Below are 15,013 nucleotides of genomic sequence, written 5' to 3'. Positions count from 1 at the left end.
GTCCAGCTTTGATCCGTTGCTGGCGATGAGCTGCGTTCCTCAGTTGATAATGCAGAAATCATCTGTCTTCTGTGTCGCTCGCGCTGGGAGCTGGAGACTGGAGCTGTTCCTATTCGGCCATCTTGCTCCCCTGTTTTTCTCTTGGTGGTTTTTAAAAAATGATTGTGTCTCCTTTGTTTAAACCAAGAGATTTAATAGATCCTTATTCCTAATCAAATAAAATATTTAAGCATTTAACATTTCTACCTTTTAATAATATAATTTTGATATAATTTCTTCTCTGTGTTACCACAGACCCAAACAATTCTTATTCATTGTATTTAACAGAAGTGTTGAGAAACATATCCAGAGTTTATTGTTCCTTCATCCTGGGTGTTTGTATTCAGTATCTTATTATAAGTCCTTATTTTTAAACAATATAACATACACTTACACAAGATTTACAACACAGTAACTATGAAAGACAAATAAAAACCAAAGTATTCAGATTCAATAGGAACTATAATTCCATGGTGAAGATAAACTGGCGATTCTCCCAAAATACAGAGTTTTATAAAGAATACACAATGTATCTGCATTGTTTACTAGACATTGGCCAACCAGTCATAGAGCTACAAATATTTCTTAGATGTTTTGACAGGTGGCCCGTGTATCAGGGGTTGTTGAGACATCCTACAATATTTCACTTCAACTAATAAATTTACTCTAAAGTTTATATTATAAATCAACTTAGCTGCTTATCATGTTACTATGATATAATATGCCAAGTGGTATAGAAGGATTTCAGTATTTTAGCAAACAACCTGTCCACTAACTATCAGCTCTAGATCTACATGGGCCTATCCTTGTAGGGGCAAGAGAATTATCTTTAATAAAGGACGACCTCTATTGCAGTCTGATATGTTCTATGTTTATAGAAAACTAATAAAACATGAAGTATTTAAGAAAAAGCAGTGATTATTTCCTAATACTTTTGCTATGGACTTTAGCCAAGAGAACACTGGAGGCCCATTGGCCCACCCTATGGATTACATATAAGGTAGACTCACCACTGGTTATTGAGAGAAGTGGAGTGATCTATGGGAGAACATCAGCAGAGAAGACTCATCCTCTCCATCCCACTCATGAAAGAGAGACACACATTAATTCCCAGATAGTTCCCAGTAGCAAGAAACATACTCCAAAGGAAATAAGAGAATCTTTCCACACTGAGACACATGCATAATTATGTCCATTACATCATTATTTATAACTGGAAAACAAAATAGGGTGATAGGGGAATTGCTAAATAAGTTATGATTCGTATGTGAGATAAAATACTATGCAGCCTTTTAAAAAAAAAAAACGTAGTCTTTCAGTAAATGTAGTAGTACTGTATAATACATATTTTTCCCACTCACCTCATTAAAGTGCCTCCAAATCAACAATAAGACAAAATCATACAGTAAAGGAAATTCCATACACAATTAACCCAAGAAATGGCTTTATTTGTAACTAACAGTGAGGAAAAATTTTTGCAAAGTACAATGATATTTGGACAAATTGAAAGAATTTTTTTTAAAGTAATAAAGTTCCAGAGGTCAATAATATTCCCTCAAAATAAGTGATAAGACAAGAGAAATCTAATTTCTTGCTTACAACAACAAAAAGTGAAGATATCGACTAATAGAGGAGTACAGGCTATACCTTGGAGCCTCACTTTCTCATCATGGATTGGCAGGGCTACAGGGGTCACAATGTGGGCACAACATATTATTTTCTGAGACCTGGACTTCTATTCACAAGCAGTGAGTTGAAAAATGTCTTCTACATTCAAGCCCACCTGAAACCTCAGAACATGATCTACTCCAAATTTAGAAATCATCCTAGATTTAGAGTAGGCTCTAAATCCAATGACTGGTGTCTTTATAAGAAGAGAATAGAGAGAGAGAGAGACGCAGAAAAGAAAGCCCTATGAAGAAGACGGCAGAGACTGCAGTGATGCAGCCACAAATCCAGGAATGCCAAGAATTTCTGGGAGCCGCTAGAAACTAGAAAGAGACAATGAAGGATTCTGCCCTGGAGCCTTAACCATGCTTGATTTCAGATTCCTCCAGAACCATGAGGGAATAAATTTCTGTTGTTGGATGCCACCAAGTTTGTGGTTATTTGCTGAGGCAGCCCAAAGAAACTAATATACCAATTGAAAAACCAGAGTATGATGGAGAGAGGGGAGAGTATTAAGCATATTTATAGTGGTGACCAAAGTGGACTGAATAGAAATAAACACCAAATTATGAAACACAAAGCATCTGCGATCTATTAGCCTTCATTATGAGCCACGCTGTGAGCTCGCCTAGATGTGCTTTCTCACTGAAGTTAGAGGAGGCTAAAAGTTAAGGTGAGATCTGGTTTATGCAGAGGATCTATAGGTTTTATGCTATCTGTGGTTTTAAGCTGGTTTTAAGCTGACAGCTATTTCAAATCACTCCGCCTCATTCCTTACCTCCCATTCCTCTCCAAACTTCATGAGCTAAGTGCAGGCATGTAGAGAACTTACCACAGTAAAAGATAAGTGAGTAAAGGACACAATATGGATTCTACCATATAGATACACATAGAACGTGACAGGAGTTGAAAGAAACATCACATGCAGAAGGCAGATAAATAATATACAGAAGAAGAATTACTTTAGGAAACAGAAAAAGTATATCAGGCAAATACTTCAGCAAAGTATTTTCTCTCAAAGAAATAAAAGTGACAAGGGCTTTTTCTAAGTAGATAAAAGAAATAAAGCTAAGATAATGAATGAAAGATAAAACTGGAGAAATGAGATAGTAGGAGAAAAAAAGCATGAGTTAGAAGAGTTGAAAAAAGAAATTGAATAAAAGAAAAAAATAGAAACAGTAGAAATAAAACTACCATTAGCAACAGCAAGAAGTAGAATAAAACCTATTTTCAAAAGGAGTTAGAATAGTGAAGAAGCTTTCTTTGAAAATCCCATGAAAAAAAATGAAATGAAATACAAGAAGATGAAAATGAGGGAGGAGATGCTACAGAGGATGGAAAGGTGATATGTGTATAATTGTAATTATTCCCAAAGAAGGTGATACAACTAGAAACAGAAAAGTCACGTTTTTTAACCAGAAATAAAGTAAAGATTCAGAGAGAAAGGGCATACCTTATTTGAGAAAAAGTAGAGAGAGGTATAAATAGCTATAGCTATAGATCTTCAGTGAGACTTGCCATTTGTGTTACAGAACTTCAAAGGTAAAGGAAGAATACTTCATGCATATGAGCAGATAAAGCAAGTGAAAAAATTATGGATACATGTTTCTCTACATTAGCAAACCAGGTGACGGAGTCAGTGGAACAGTATCTGCAATTTCCGGGGGGGGGCGGGGTGGGGGTGTGTTGTAAAGAATTTGATCAAACTTATTGTTCATATATAAAAGAAATGGAAAGATTTATCAATATTAAAGATCTCACTCATAGGCCCTCTTTGTAAAAATGACTTGGTAATTAAATCCAGCTAACCAAGGTATGAATTAATATTAAAACTGTACAAGTAAGAAAATCATATTTTGGAAGAAGTAGATGGAGTATGCGACTTATTCAGGAAAGGACTAAGGCTAACTATGGCTGTAGGAATTACTTTGTTCTATGCAGTTGGGAAAGGAGTTTTAAGAAAGAATGTTAAGTTCATAAATGGCCTTGTTTTTAGCAACAAATCAGTACTACTAACACTGACAAATCAGCAAATACAAGTGGAATCGTATTATATAAAAGAACAAATGAAAGAAAATGATGAAGCATTAAAAACATAAATATCAAATGAGATGACAAATTTTCGATAAAACATACTTCAAGCAACTGAAATGAATAAACTAGTTTATTAAGTGAAATTTAATCTCAGATTAAAAAATAAGATCCAATTCTATATAAACATGATACAGTCTCCAGGAAAGAACTCGCCCATACCAGACCTCTGACCTAAAGAACTGTAAGATAATAAATGTTGTTTTGAAACACAAAGGTTGTGGTAATTTGTTATAGCCTACAATAGAAAACCAGTAGAGCAGAGGCACAAGGTGGGGCTGAAAATCTTAAAGATGCAATTATATCTACAAACACTGTTCCCCATCCTTTATGGCCAGGAGACTGCCCCTTCCCGCACTGGCAAAAAGGGGGAGGTTGATTCTCTGTAGGAGCTAAGCCAGAGTTGTTCTAGGACATCAGGCAAAGCTGAAGATAAGGGTAAGCTACCTTAAAATCCATAAAGTGAATAATAAAAGTCTCCCAGCCTCTTTTTTAGCTCAACTCTCATACTGCTGGCAGCCAAACACAAATACTTCAGAGAAGAGCTTAGAGAACCCGCCCTGGGGAAATTGATCAGCCTAAGAAATTATGCACAGATACTGACATGTGTTTCTGGCAATGAAATGGTTGCATCCTCACTTGATTACCCTACAGTAAAGACCTCTACTTGGCAGGTTGCATCCAAGCAAGAGCTTTCATTAGCATTTTAATGCCTGATTCGTAATTATTAACAGACAACAAAGATCACCAGATATATTAGAAAGGCCTGTGATAAGAAAACCAGGCCAGAACAAATATTACAGTAAAAAGGAACTTGTGGGAAACAGAAACTTCAGGGAGCAGAATACACAATAAGCTACAGTAAATAGTCCTGTTAATTCAAAGATACTTATCATTCACCTACTACAGTAGGCACTCATTGTTCTAGGCATTCAACATAAAGTAATGAACAAACCAAAGTTTATACCTCATGAAACTTACATTACCTCAGAGACATAAGAGAAGCTACAAGACCTATGAAATAAAAATGGGAAACAGTAATAGAAATATGCAAAGAATAAGATAGAACTTCTTAAAAGTTAAAAATGTGAGGACTTTTTACCAAGAGAAGGGTTAAATGATAAAGTTGATGAATAGCAAATGGAGAAAAGATAAAGTATTAATCAGAGGATCAGGCAAGGAAGGTCAATATGAAAATAATAGAGATTCCAAAAAGGAAAGAGAAATGGAGAGAAGAAAAACTTTTCAAATGTACACAAAACAAATTTCCCAGATATTTATGAGTTTCTAGGCAGAAAATAATGAGAAAAGATCCACTCCAAGGTATATTATCATCAAGATTTAGAACACTGCAAGTAAAAAGACTTAAAGATCTCAAAAGAAAAAATAGATTCCATCAAAAAGGACCAGGTATTCAAATGATATCAGGCTTCTCTATAGAAACAATGAAATGTCAAATACAGTGAAGAAAGGATTGCCTTAAAAATATGGAGGGAAGATGATTTCTAACCTAGATATTTACACAAAGCCATACTTTGAAAATAGAGTATGGGAGTGGGAAAAAGACATCAAAAACATACAAGGATTCAAACATTTTCCTCCTGTGCCCCATTCTGGGGAAGACACTGGAGGCTGTGCTCCAAAAAGCAAAGGCATAAACAAGAAAGAGGCTTCAGGACATGGGGTTTTTAACACAAAGAGGAGGCGCAGAAAATTCCTAGAATGAAGTACCATGTGGGAGACGTAAAACTTGGGCATAGGCTGTCAAGGAAGAAACAAGAAACTGGAAGTTCAACTGACATGTTTGAAAACACTGAGGGGAAATGAACAGTTCTATCAGAGAGTTTGGGGTGAATTAGTATACTAAGCAGCTCAACTGATTCTTATAGTTACATAATTATAGGATGTAAATACTATTAATGTATTCCAAGTGGTAATATAACTATATGGGAAGAATGGAAGAGGGAGTATGGTGAGATGGAGGCTTCAGAGAGGGAAGGGGGAGAATATTGTGAGAGGAAGAAATCCACCTCTTCCCTGATAAAAATTTAAGAGCTAACATCCAAATCAGAAAGATCAAGAGACAGGAAAGTGACCCTACTACTTTGAAAGATGGTTCTAAGTACCAGGGAACAAAAACTTTAAAAAACAAAACAGCTAAAACCTTTGAATATGGTTCTTTCTAGAGACCAGGAAGCAGAAGTTTCGGGGAGAAAGATTTACGGTTTTTCCATATACATTTGGAGTATTTGAGGGGTTCAATATATGTCACCTGTCTTCCTATCTTGACTTCAAACAAATTGGGAGATGAGCATAAAGAGAGGCAAGTGGAGAGGAACTGTCACTGTTATTACTAAGAAGTGCCAGTTTGGAGAATGGTGGGCATGAACCCCAAACAGGCTTATTACCTGAATCCTAGCATTGGGCCGGGGAGGGGGTGGTGGAGGGGTGCCTGCTCACAAAGTGTCAGGATGGTGAGGGATACTCCCCAGCCCACTACACCCACCACATATGTACATACTGTATGGAGGAGATGGAGGAAGCTTTAGTTCCAGCAGAACAACTTGAGACCCCTCTCCACAACCGAGCTGGGAAAATAGTGACATTGCTTTCAATTTTATGAATTGAATAAAACAAGTATTTTAGTTCAGTATTCAGAAACCACAGACTCAGTAGCACCTTCCTTCTGGCTTGTCCTATGTTTGAGGCTCAAGGTACATGGCTCCTCTTTCTCAGTATTTTAAGTTTTATTTTATGTTGAAATTCTGAACCAGAAATAGGTAGAGAGTCTAGCTTAAGAAAGAAGGCAGCAGGAGCACAATTTTTTTTTTTGAGTCATAAAAAGCAATGCTCCTTGCTTGCCTTCTGAGTGGGCTGTCTTGCCTTTGTACCCTCTTCTCCAGTGTGCCTCCTTTGCAAGTATTATTTATCCTTATTTCCTTACTGATGTGGCTCTGAGAGACGAGGAAGTACCCTGGAGGACTCTCAGGAAGTCCCTGCTGGAATCAGTAGCAATAGTAGCCAAGGGTTGAGACACCAAGTCTCTTGATGAAATGGACAGACCACACTTCTGCCCTTGGAGACCTCACACTGTGGCTTTTTTTCCCAACTTTCCAACTTTTATTTTAGGTTCCAGAGGTAAACATGCAGGTTTGTTACACTGGTAATTGCATGTCACAGGGGTTTGATGTACAGATAGTTTTGTCACCCAGGTAATCAGCAATCCTCACCCTTCTCCCACCCTCCACCCTCAAGTAGGCCTCCATGTTTACTGTTCCCTTCTTTGTGTCCATGTGTACCTGATGTTTAGCGCCCACTTATGAGAACATGTGGCATTGGTTTTCTGTTCCTGCATTAATTCACTTAGGATAATGACTATAACCTGTTTTGGTGCTCAGGTGCAATGAAGCTGAGCTGGTATTGCAAAGAGAAGCTTAATTTCAGGGCTTCCTGGGCTTTTAAGGCCAGAAAAATTCCTGTTCCTAATGTAAAAATAATAGGCATTCATCACTTCTCACCTCGTAAGTGAGTAAGAAAAGAAGAAAAAGCAATCATGTGGGGGTTGGCCTTAAGTGCTGTTGCAGAAATCTCCGTCAAAAGCAAAGCAGTCTGCACTTTCATCCCTCAATCCCGCAGAACTTTTTTTCTACTTTTATGGTTCTCATTGAACTGAAAAGGAAAGCCACCAGACAAAAAATGAGCCCAATGCAAAGGAAAATAAAATCAGTCCAGATTTGGAGGCCTGAGGAGAACATTTCTTAAAGAACATCAGGATATTTTGATACTTATATCTGTGATTTTTTTAAACAAGCAAAGCAGATCCTCTTAGGAAGTAGACAACTATCTTTGATTGTTGACGGGCTGTTGGTAGAAATCCATAGGTTCTAAGTATATAATCTCAACAGGAAAAATGCAACTAACTCTTAGTTAAGCAGAGACTATCATATACTATGAGAAATAGAACTCAGGCTTTGGAGCCATTATTGGATTCAAATGGAGCTGTTTGATATTGGGCAAGGTACTTAACCTCATTGAACCTCAGTTTCTTCATCTGTGGATAATAATGGTGATAAAAACTCATGAGATTGAAAAGAGATTAGCAAACACTCTAGTTCTTGGTAGGTGTGTAACATATCAGTTCTCTTTGCCCACCACTGATGCCCATCGTGGTAGTTACTATTGATGATCACCAAATCTTTCCGTTCTTCTCCCAAGCACACAATGCAACTGCACTTTCTTGCTCCCTTGAAAATAGATATGGCCATCTGATTTGCTTCAGTCCATGAGATATTAGCAGCAGTGATGCATCACTTCCAAGCTGAAGCTTCAAAAGCAAGTTCTAGGTTTGCCATGCATCTTTTCTCTCTGCAACAGCAAATGGCAATGTTCCAGATAGTGACCAGCTTGAGGTTAGGAGTTAGGATGACACAGCAAACTTCACAAAGGACAGGTAACACAAGTGAGAAACAAAAACCTTCATTGTTTTAAGCCACTGTGATTTTTGAACTTTTTGTTACCATAGCATAACCTACATCCTCCTGACTGACTCACTTTCCTTTAAGTAACTGTATTTGCCATCATCTTAATTCACTTCACAGCTATGTGTTGGCCAAAATGCCAAGCACAGGGCTAGATGCTGAGAAATGCATGATACTGACTCTTTGTTCTTACGGGGCTCATAGTAATGGGGGAAGAGTGAGGGTCATTGTCAGGAGTCTTTTAAAAATATCCCCAGTTCTTTTGCTTAGCTAAAGTCAAGGTTTGGAACTACTGCTTTTGTGCACATTGAACACTTCATAAGTGTGCTGACTGCCTGCAATTTTAATAACAGAGAAGCTAGAGATTTTTTAAAAAGTCAGAAAAAGTGTGGTATATGTGGAGTTAATGAAGAAAGAAATGATTAACAAAGTATAAGTACTGTACTTCATTTTGTCCCTGGGTTGCCCAAAACTTTCTGACTCAGCTATCTTTTTATTTTTATTTTTTGAGACAGAGTTTAGTTCTTGTTTCCCAGGCTGGAGTGCAATGGCGCCGTCTCAGCTCATTGCACCCTCCGCCTCCCAGGTTCAAATGATTCTCCTACCTCAACCTCCCAAGTAGTTGGGATTACAGGCACCTGCCACCACACACAGCTTTTTTTTTTTTTTTTTTTTTTTTGGTGGAGACAGGGTTTCACCATGTTGGCCAGGTTGGCCGCAAACTCCTGACCTCAGGTGATCCACCTCAGCCTCCCAAAGTGCTGGGATTACAGGCGTGAGCCACCACACCTGGCCCTCAGCCATCTCTTTCACCTTCTGCTCATGACAGTTTACTAGAATTTTTTTCCCTTGAGACTGAATGTCAAGTCAAAAACAATAAAAAATTGCCAATCATTACTATGACTCCAGAGCTACTTGCTTCTTTAAAAATTCCTGAAGTTATAAAATATAAAGCCAAAGCAATGAATTTCTAATGGTGGAATTGTAGATACAGTGGTCCCCTGGGGATGTTATTTCAGATGGGGTAAGGGGATATTTCTAACCCTATTTTAAGTCATGCCATCCTAGATAGCTATGTGAAAATGATATGGGTGCTTAGCAAAACTATTAACTAGCACCCCTTTGGCAGTTTTATATTAAAAATCCTTTATTAGCTTAAGTATGACCCAGTGATTTTTAAAATTCATTACTTTTTCCTAAAATAGTTTTGAAAATTATGATTTTTGAAAGCCTCCTCTTCAAAACAAAAAGAGCCCATTGTTCTTAACTAGTAATACTAATGACTCCTATAAACTATATGTTAAAACCAATCTTACAGCTAATAGAAGGGTAAATATGATGCCAACTAATGTTTATACTTATACAAGTATCTACAAATATAAAGAAGTAGCTCCTTAATAATTTCTAAAAGGAGACCCATTGATTAATCTACTTGAGTCTCTTAGCAAGTGCTACTGTTTAACAACTCATCTGATGGTAGTAAATTTTCTCCTGAAGCTATCCTTTCTTTGTGACTAGGCAATAAGGTCTGTGGATCTGGGAGACCTACAGTTGTTATTCAATTCCTCTGCTTCCATGTAGTGTGACTTGGACAAATGACAGGCCTTGCTTTTCTCCATTGCTACCAAGATGGAAGTTGTAGCCTTCTCAACTGTTGTGGCAATTAATTGCCAAGTTCTTGGTCAACTGCCACATCTTCAGTCGAATATGGATCTCATTGAGATGCTTTGGAACTGTGTGTCAAATAATTCTAGTCACTCCCACAACATTTATTTCCCCCTTCTCCCTTACTAAAAGAGCCCTGATTTTCTAAAAGATGACTATGTGCCCAGTTGAAACACTATTTACACTCCCTTGCAGCTATGTCTTGTGACCAAGTCGTGATCAGTGAAATGTAAGTGAAGCATTGACAGTGTGCCTTCCTAAATAAAAAGACAAAGCCTAGTAAGGAGGCCTTCTACCTTTCACCATTCACTCTTTCCCTTCTTCCTGCCTGAAACACAGATGTAATGCCAAAAGAAGAAACCATTTTGTAGCCATGAGGATAAAGCCATACATTAAGAAAGACAGATCAAAGGATCTGGGTTCCCAGATAGCATCTTGAAGCTGTTTTATAAACCCTGGGCAGTCTGCTTTCAGACTTCTTTTTACCATGAGAAAAATAAATTCTTGTTTGGTTTAATCACCAAGAATGAATTTTTTTAATATGCAACCAAATGCAAATCCCAACCAATACACTCTGTGGACTCATGAGGTCTTCACCTGGATCTCATTCCCCTTCTCACCAGATCAAGATTCAGGGTCATCTCTGGGCTGTAGGGGAAGAACCTGAAACCATAAAAATTATAGAAGATAACATAAGAAAAACTCTTCTAGACATTAGCTTAGGCAAAGAATTCATGACTAAGACCCCAAAAGCAAATGCAATAAAAACAAAAATAAGTAAATGGGACCTAATTAGAAATCTTCTGCACAGCAAAAGATATAATCAGAAGAGTAAATAGACAACCCACAGAGTGGGAGAAAATCTTCACAATCTGTGCATCTGACAAAGGACTAATATCCAGCATCTACAAGAAACTCGGACAAATCAAGAAGCAAACAAATAAAGTGAGCAAAGAACATGAATAGACAACTCCCAAAAGAACATATACAAACAGCCAACAAACATGAAAAATGCTCAAAATCACTAATTAGAGAAAGGCAAATTAAAAACACAAGATACCACTTTACTCCTGCAAGAATGATCATAATTAAAAAGTGAAAAAACAATAGATATTGGCATGCATGTGGTGAAAAGGGAAAACTTTTACACTGCTGGTGGAAATGTAAACTAGTACAACCACTGTGGAAAACAGTATGGAGATTTTTTTTAAAGAACTAAAAGTAGAACTACCATTTGATCCAGCAATCCCACTACTGGGTATCTACCCAAAGGAAAAGAAGTCATTATATGAAAAAGACACATGCACCTGTTTGTTTATAGTAGCACAATTAACAATTGCAAAGGTAAGGAACCAACCTAAGTACCTATCAACGAAGTGGATTTAAAAAATATGGTATACACCACAGAATACTACTCAGTCATAAAAAGAAATGAAATAATGTCTTTTGCAGCAACTTGGATGGAATTAATGGCCATTATTCTAAGTGAAGTAACTCTGAAATGAAAAACCAAATATCGTATGTTCTCACTTAAAAGTAGGAGCTAAACTATGAGGATACAAAGGCACTAGAATGATACACACTTTGGGAACTTCGGGGGAAAGATTGGGAGGAAGTGAGAGATAAAAGATTACATATTGGGTATAGTGTACACTGCCCAGGTGATGGGTGCACTAAAATATCAGAACTTACCACTAAAGAACTTATTCATGTAACCAAAACTACTTGAACCCTAAAACCTATTGAAATAAAAATTTAAAAACAAAAACAAACAGCAACAACAAAAGATCCTGGTAGGAACAGTATGACATGGTTGTAGAAATAATTTTTTAAATTATGTTAAAATATTTTCTTTTAAGCAGAACTTTGTGCATGATATTCCCCTCCACACCCCATGTAGCCAGAGGCACCTATTGCCTCAGGGAAGAATAGGATTGTTAAACTAGGAAAATAGACAAAGGCAGGGTAAAAATAAAGCCTAATTGGTTACCCAGAGGTCCAATTTGTATAGAAAAAGCAAAATAAATGCACAATTGTTTTCTTTTTCCTAAAATAGTTTTGAAAATTATGAACTGGTTCCCTCTCAACCATCAAGCAATCAATCTGTTCAGTTGTTTTTAAAATATTATCAATTAATAGATATAATCATGTTTGATGTGTTTTAAACAATTGCGATTATCTTTTTTTTTTTTTTGGATGCTCAAATTAGCTCATCTTTGGTCAATGACTGCCTGTTTGAATTGTCCCCTGAGTCTTCTTGACACAACCCTAGTGGTAGTTGATAGTTTTCTTACTTTCTGAAAATATTTACAGATAAAATGATATGATGCTCTGGGATTTGCTTCAAAATGATGACACAAGAAAAAGGGGTGTAGATGAAATATGACTGGCCGTGAGTTCATAATTGTTCAAGCTGGTGCTGGCCCCACGGAGATTCATTATACTACTTTCTTACATTTGTGTATGTTTGAAGTTTACTAAATTAAAAGTTAAAGATAAAAAAATTCAGTCAGGCACCTATAGTCTTCAAGCACTTGGGAGTCTGAGGCTGGAGGATGGCTAGAGCCCAGGAATTCAAGACAAGCCTGGGCAACATAGCAAGATCCAGTCTCGAAAGGAGAAAGGAAAAAAAAAAAAAAGTTGAGTCTTGAATGCCTGGCTTTGATTGGGAGGGAGGGGGGAGAAAAAGATTTCTAAGTTCCCAAGGCTTCCCTTGACTTATCGATGAGTAGGCAGAGAGGTCTGACTACGGAGCTGTACTCTAAGTTAGAGGTCAGGAGCTCTCAGGATATACTCATTACCCCCATCATAAGGAGGGCATGCGGAAACCCTCTTGGATGGGGGAGAGAACAGAAGGTTGGAGGGTAAGGAGAGGGGAAAATGTGCGAAAAGCTTCCAGAGCGTCACGAGGTGGGTACCTCTTGGCAGCTTTGCTGGTGGGCACAGGGTTGGGTAAAAGGGGTTCCTTCACTACCAGTTTGTCTTACCATCGTCTTCCATTCTTCGGCCCAGATTCTAGTCTTTCAGCCCCAACAAGCCTGATTCTATTTCTTGTGGTCAAGGGGATCTTGCTTTCCAGACAGGACAGGAAGGAGCACTAGGCTGGAAATCCCGAGGCCAGAAGACGAAGCCTATCAGTGATTCAAAATGACACTGGGTATTGGGTCTCAGTCTCATCATCCATGAAATGAAAGGTCACCCTGCAAGCCTGAAGCCCCTGCAGTGTCCCAAGCATCCAAATGCAACACTCAAGAAACCCTGAACTCCAACAGCCTGTCCTGCAGGCCTCCGTTCCTTTTCACTGAACGTCTTTTTCCACCATTACACATCGCATCGCCTCCTAAAGAAAAGCGCGGCTGCTATCACTTTTTGCAGATAATTGGAGAGGCGGTGCCCAGCATAAGATGACCCCAAAGTTGACAGCACTTTCAGGCTTTGTGAATTAGGCGCGTCACCGACCTGTACGATTTCTCCTCTCTGCCCTTGCTCGCCTGCAAATCCTGACCCCCGTCCACACTGCGGAGAAATCTCCTAAGAGACTGCTGCCAGCGTCGCCTCTGCGCCCAGGAGGCGTGGAGCAAAGGACTCGGGAGCTGAGCGCGCTGCGGCCCCGCTCCCAGCGCACAGCCCAGAGGGAGGGGCCGGCGGGGGCCGGGCAGCGGCAGACTCGGAGCGCCGGGCTCACAGCGTCTCAGTCTGCTGCCGAGACCAGCCCCGGCTGGCGAGAACGGCGGCCAGTGCGAGCCAGAGCCCGGGCCTCAGAGCGGGTAGGCGGAGGGCCGGAGAGAGCGGCGCACTGCAACGGCGGGCCGCGCTCGGGGGCCCCACCGTGTGCGCGTCCTCCCATCTTATCCTGGTAAGTGCGGGCGGCTGCGCCCCGCCTGCCGCTGTAGCCGCGGTGGTCGTGGTGCCCGGATCCCGGTTGCGGGCATCCCGTTGCTGCGCTACAGGCTCACAGGTGGCTCTGCCGTGGATGTGGGCGCCCCAGGCCCCGCTAGGAGTTAGCCAACTCTCTCTGCTCCGGGGCGCGGATTTGGAGCCCCCGCCTCTCCTACCCTTGCTTTTGGCTTGGGATGGGGAGCGCGGGGAAAGGCCTGCCGTCGGGGGAGACGCGTAGAAGGGCGCTTCCCTTCCCCAGTCACCTACAAACGACTCAGGGGGATGCGGGCCAACCGCCTCACCAAATGCAACCCAGCTATAAGCTCACAGGTGGGGCGTCTGTCCTTTAGATTTCTTTTCCTATTAATCCACCAGGGAAAGTTTGGGACCACGCAAGGCAAAGTTGGGGCGCGGCTGGGGGCGAACTTCTCCTACGGAGGCAGCTCTCGGGGAGACGAGCGGTGGGTTTGCAGGGGAAGCGAGGATCCGGCTGGAGATGACTTTGCGGCCGGGGAGTTGAATCTGTCCCTTGATGGTCGCCCGGGCCGGGCATTTAGACAATCCCCCGAGTGCTGTGAATCGCTTAATCGTTCCTGCTAAGCGTTGACGTTCGCAGCCAGCTGGGAATCTCCGTGATGGGTTCGGGTTATCTCAGGAGTAGCAGCAACTCAGCTGGGTTGATTTGTGCTCTTGCTTTGCTCTGAAAACCTGAGCTCCAGCTAATCTCAGTATTTAAGTAGCGTGTGTTTAATTAGCTTATTTTACACCTGAGATTATCTCAGCGACTGCCTCCAAAATGAAATCGTTGATGTGGAAAAGAACAGTCTTTTTAAAGAAAAACTAAAAAGAGGACTCTTCAGAATATCAGCTGTCATGTCTGGCTATTTTACCCATCTCCTCCATGGGATAGAGAATGAAAACTCTGCTTTGGATATCTAACCTATTAAAGTCAGTGCTGGGGCTATTTTGGGCAGATTTTGTGGACAGAGGTATTGCTACAACTTGCGTATTGTTTATGAAATACACATGTGGTCTCTCGAAATAACCTTGTTATTTCACTGCATTGGGAGTTGTTTGACTTACTAAGCTGCCTATTTTAAATATGACTAAAGGCTGTTTTTTAAAAAAAGCTTTAGCTGCAAACAATGTCTAGTTTAGGGAAGACAGCTTGTGCATATCACCAGAATATTTTT

The 15,013-nt window shown here is 39.9% G+C and overlaps 1 protein-coding gene across 1 annotated transcript in view; it reads left to right on the top strand.

The window, feature by feature from the left end:
* The first annotated feature begins 13,871 nt into the window (after positions 1 to 13,871).
* The window catches only part of SLC24A2 (solute carrier family 24 (sodium/potassium/calcium exchanger), member 2), a 289,987-nt gene continuing 288,845 nt past the window's right edge, over positions 13,872 to 15,013 (top strand). The window contains exon 1 of the mRNA XM_011992665.1: positions 13,872 to 14,150. The gene's annotated coding sequence lies outside the window, so the exon portion shown is untranslated. The remainder of the gene's footprint in view (positions 14,151 to 15,013) is intronic.

The sequence above is a fragment of the Mandrillus leucophaeus genome, unplaced genomic scaffold (genome assembly GCF_000951045.1).
Source record: "Mandrillus leucophaeus isolate KB7577 unplaced genomic scaffold, Mleu.le_1.0 Scaffold415, whole genome shotgun sequence".
Taxonomy (NCBI): Eukaryota; Metazoa; Chordata; class Mammalia; order Primates; family Cercopithecidae; genus Mandrillus; species Mandrillus leucophaeus.
The sequence above is the reverse complement of the archived record's forward strand: the minus strand, read 5'-3'. Positions and strand labels throughout refer to the sequence as shown.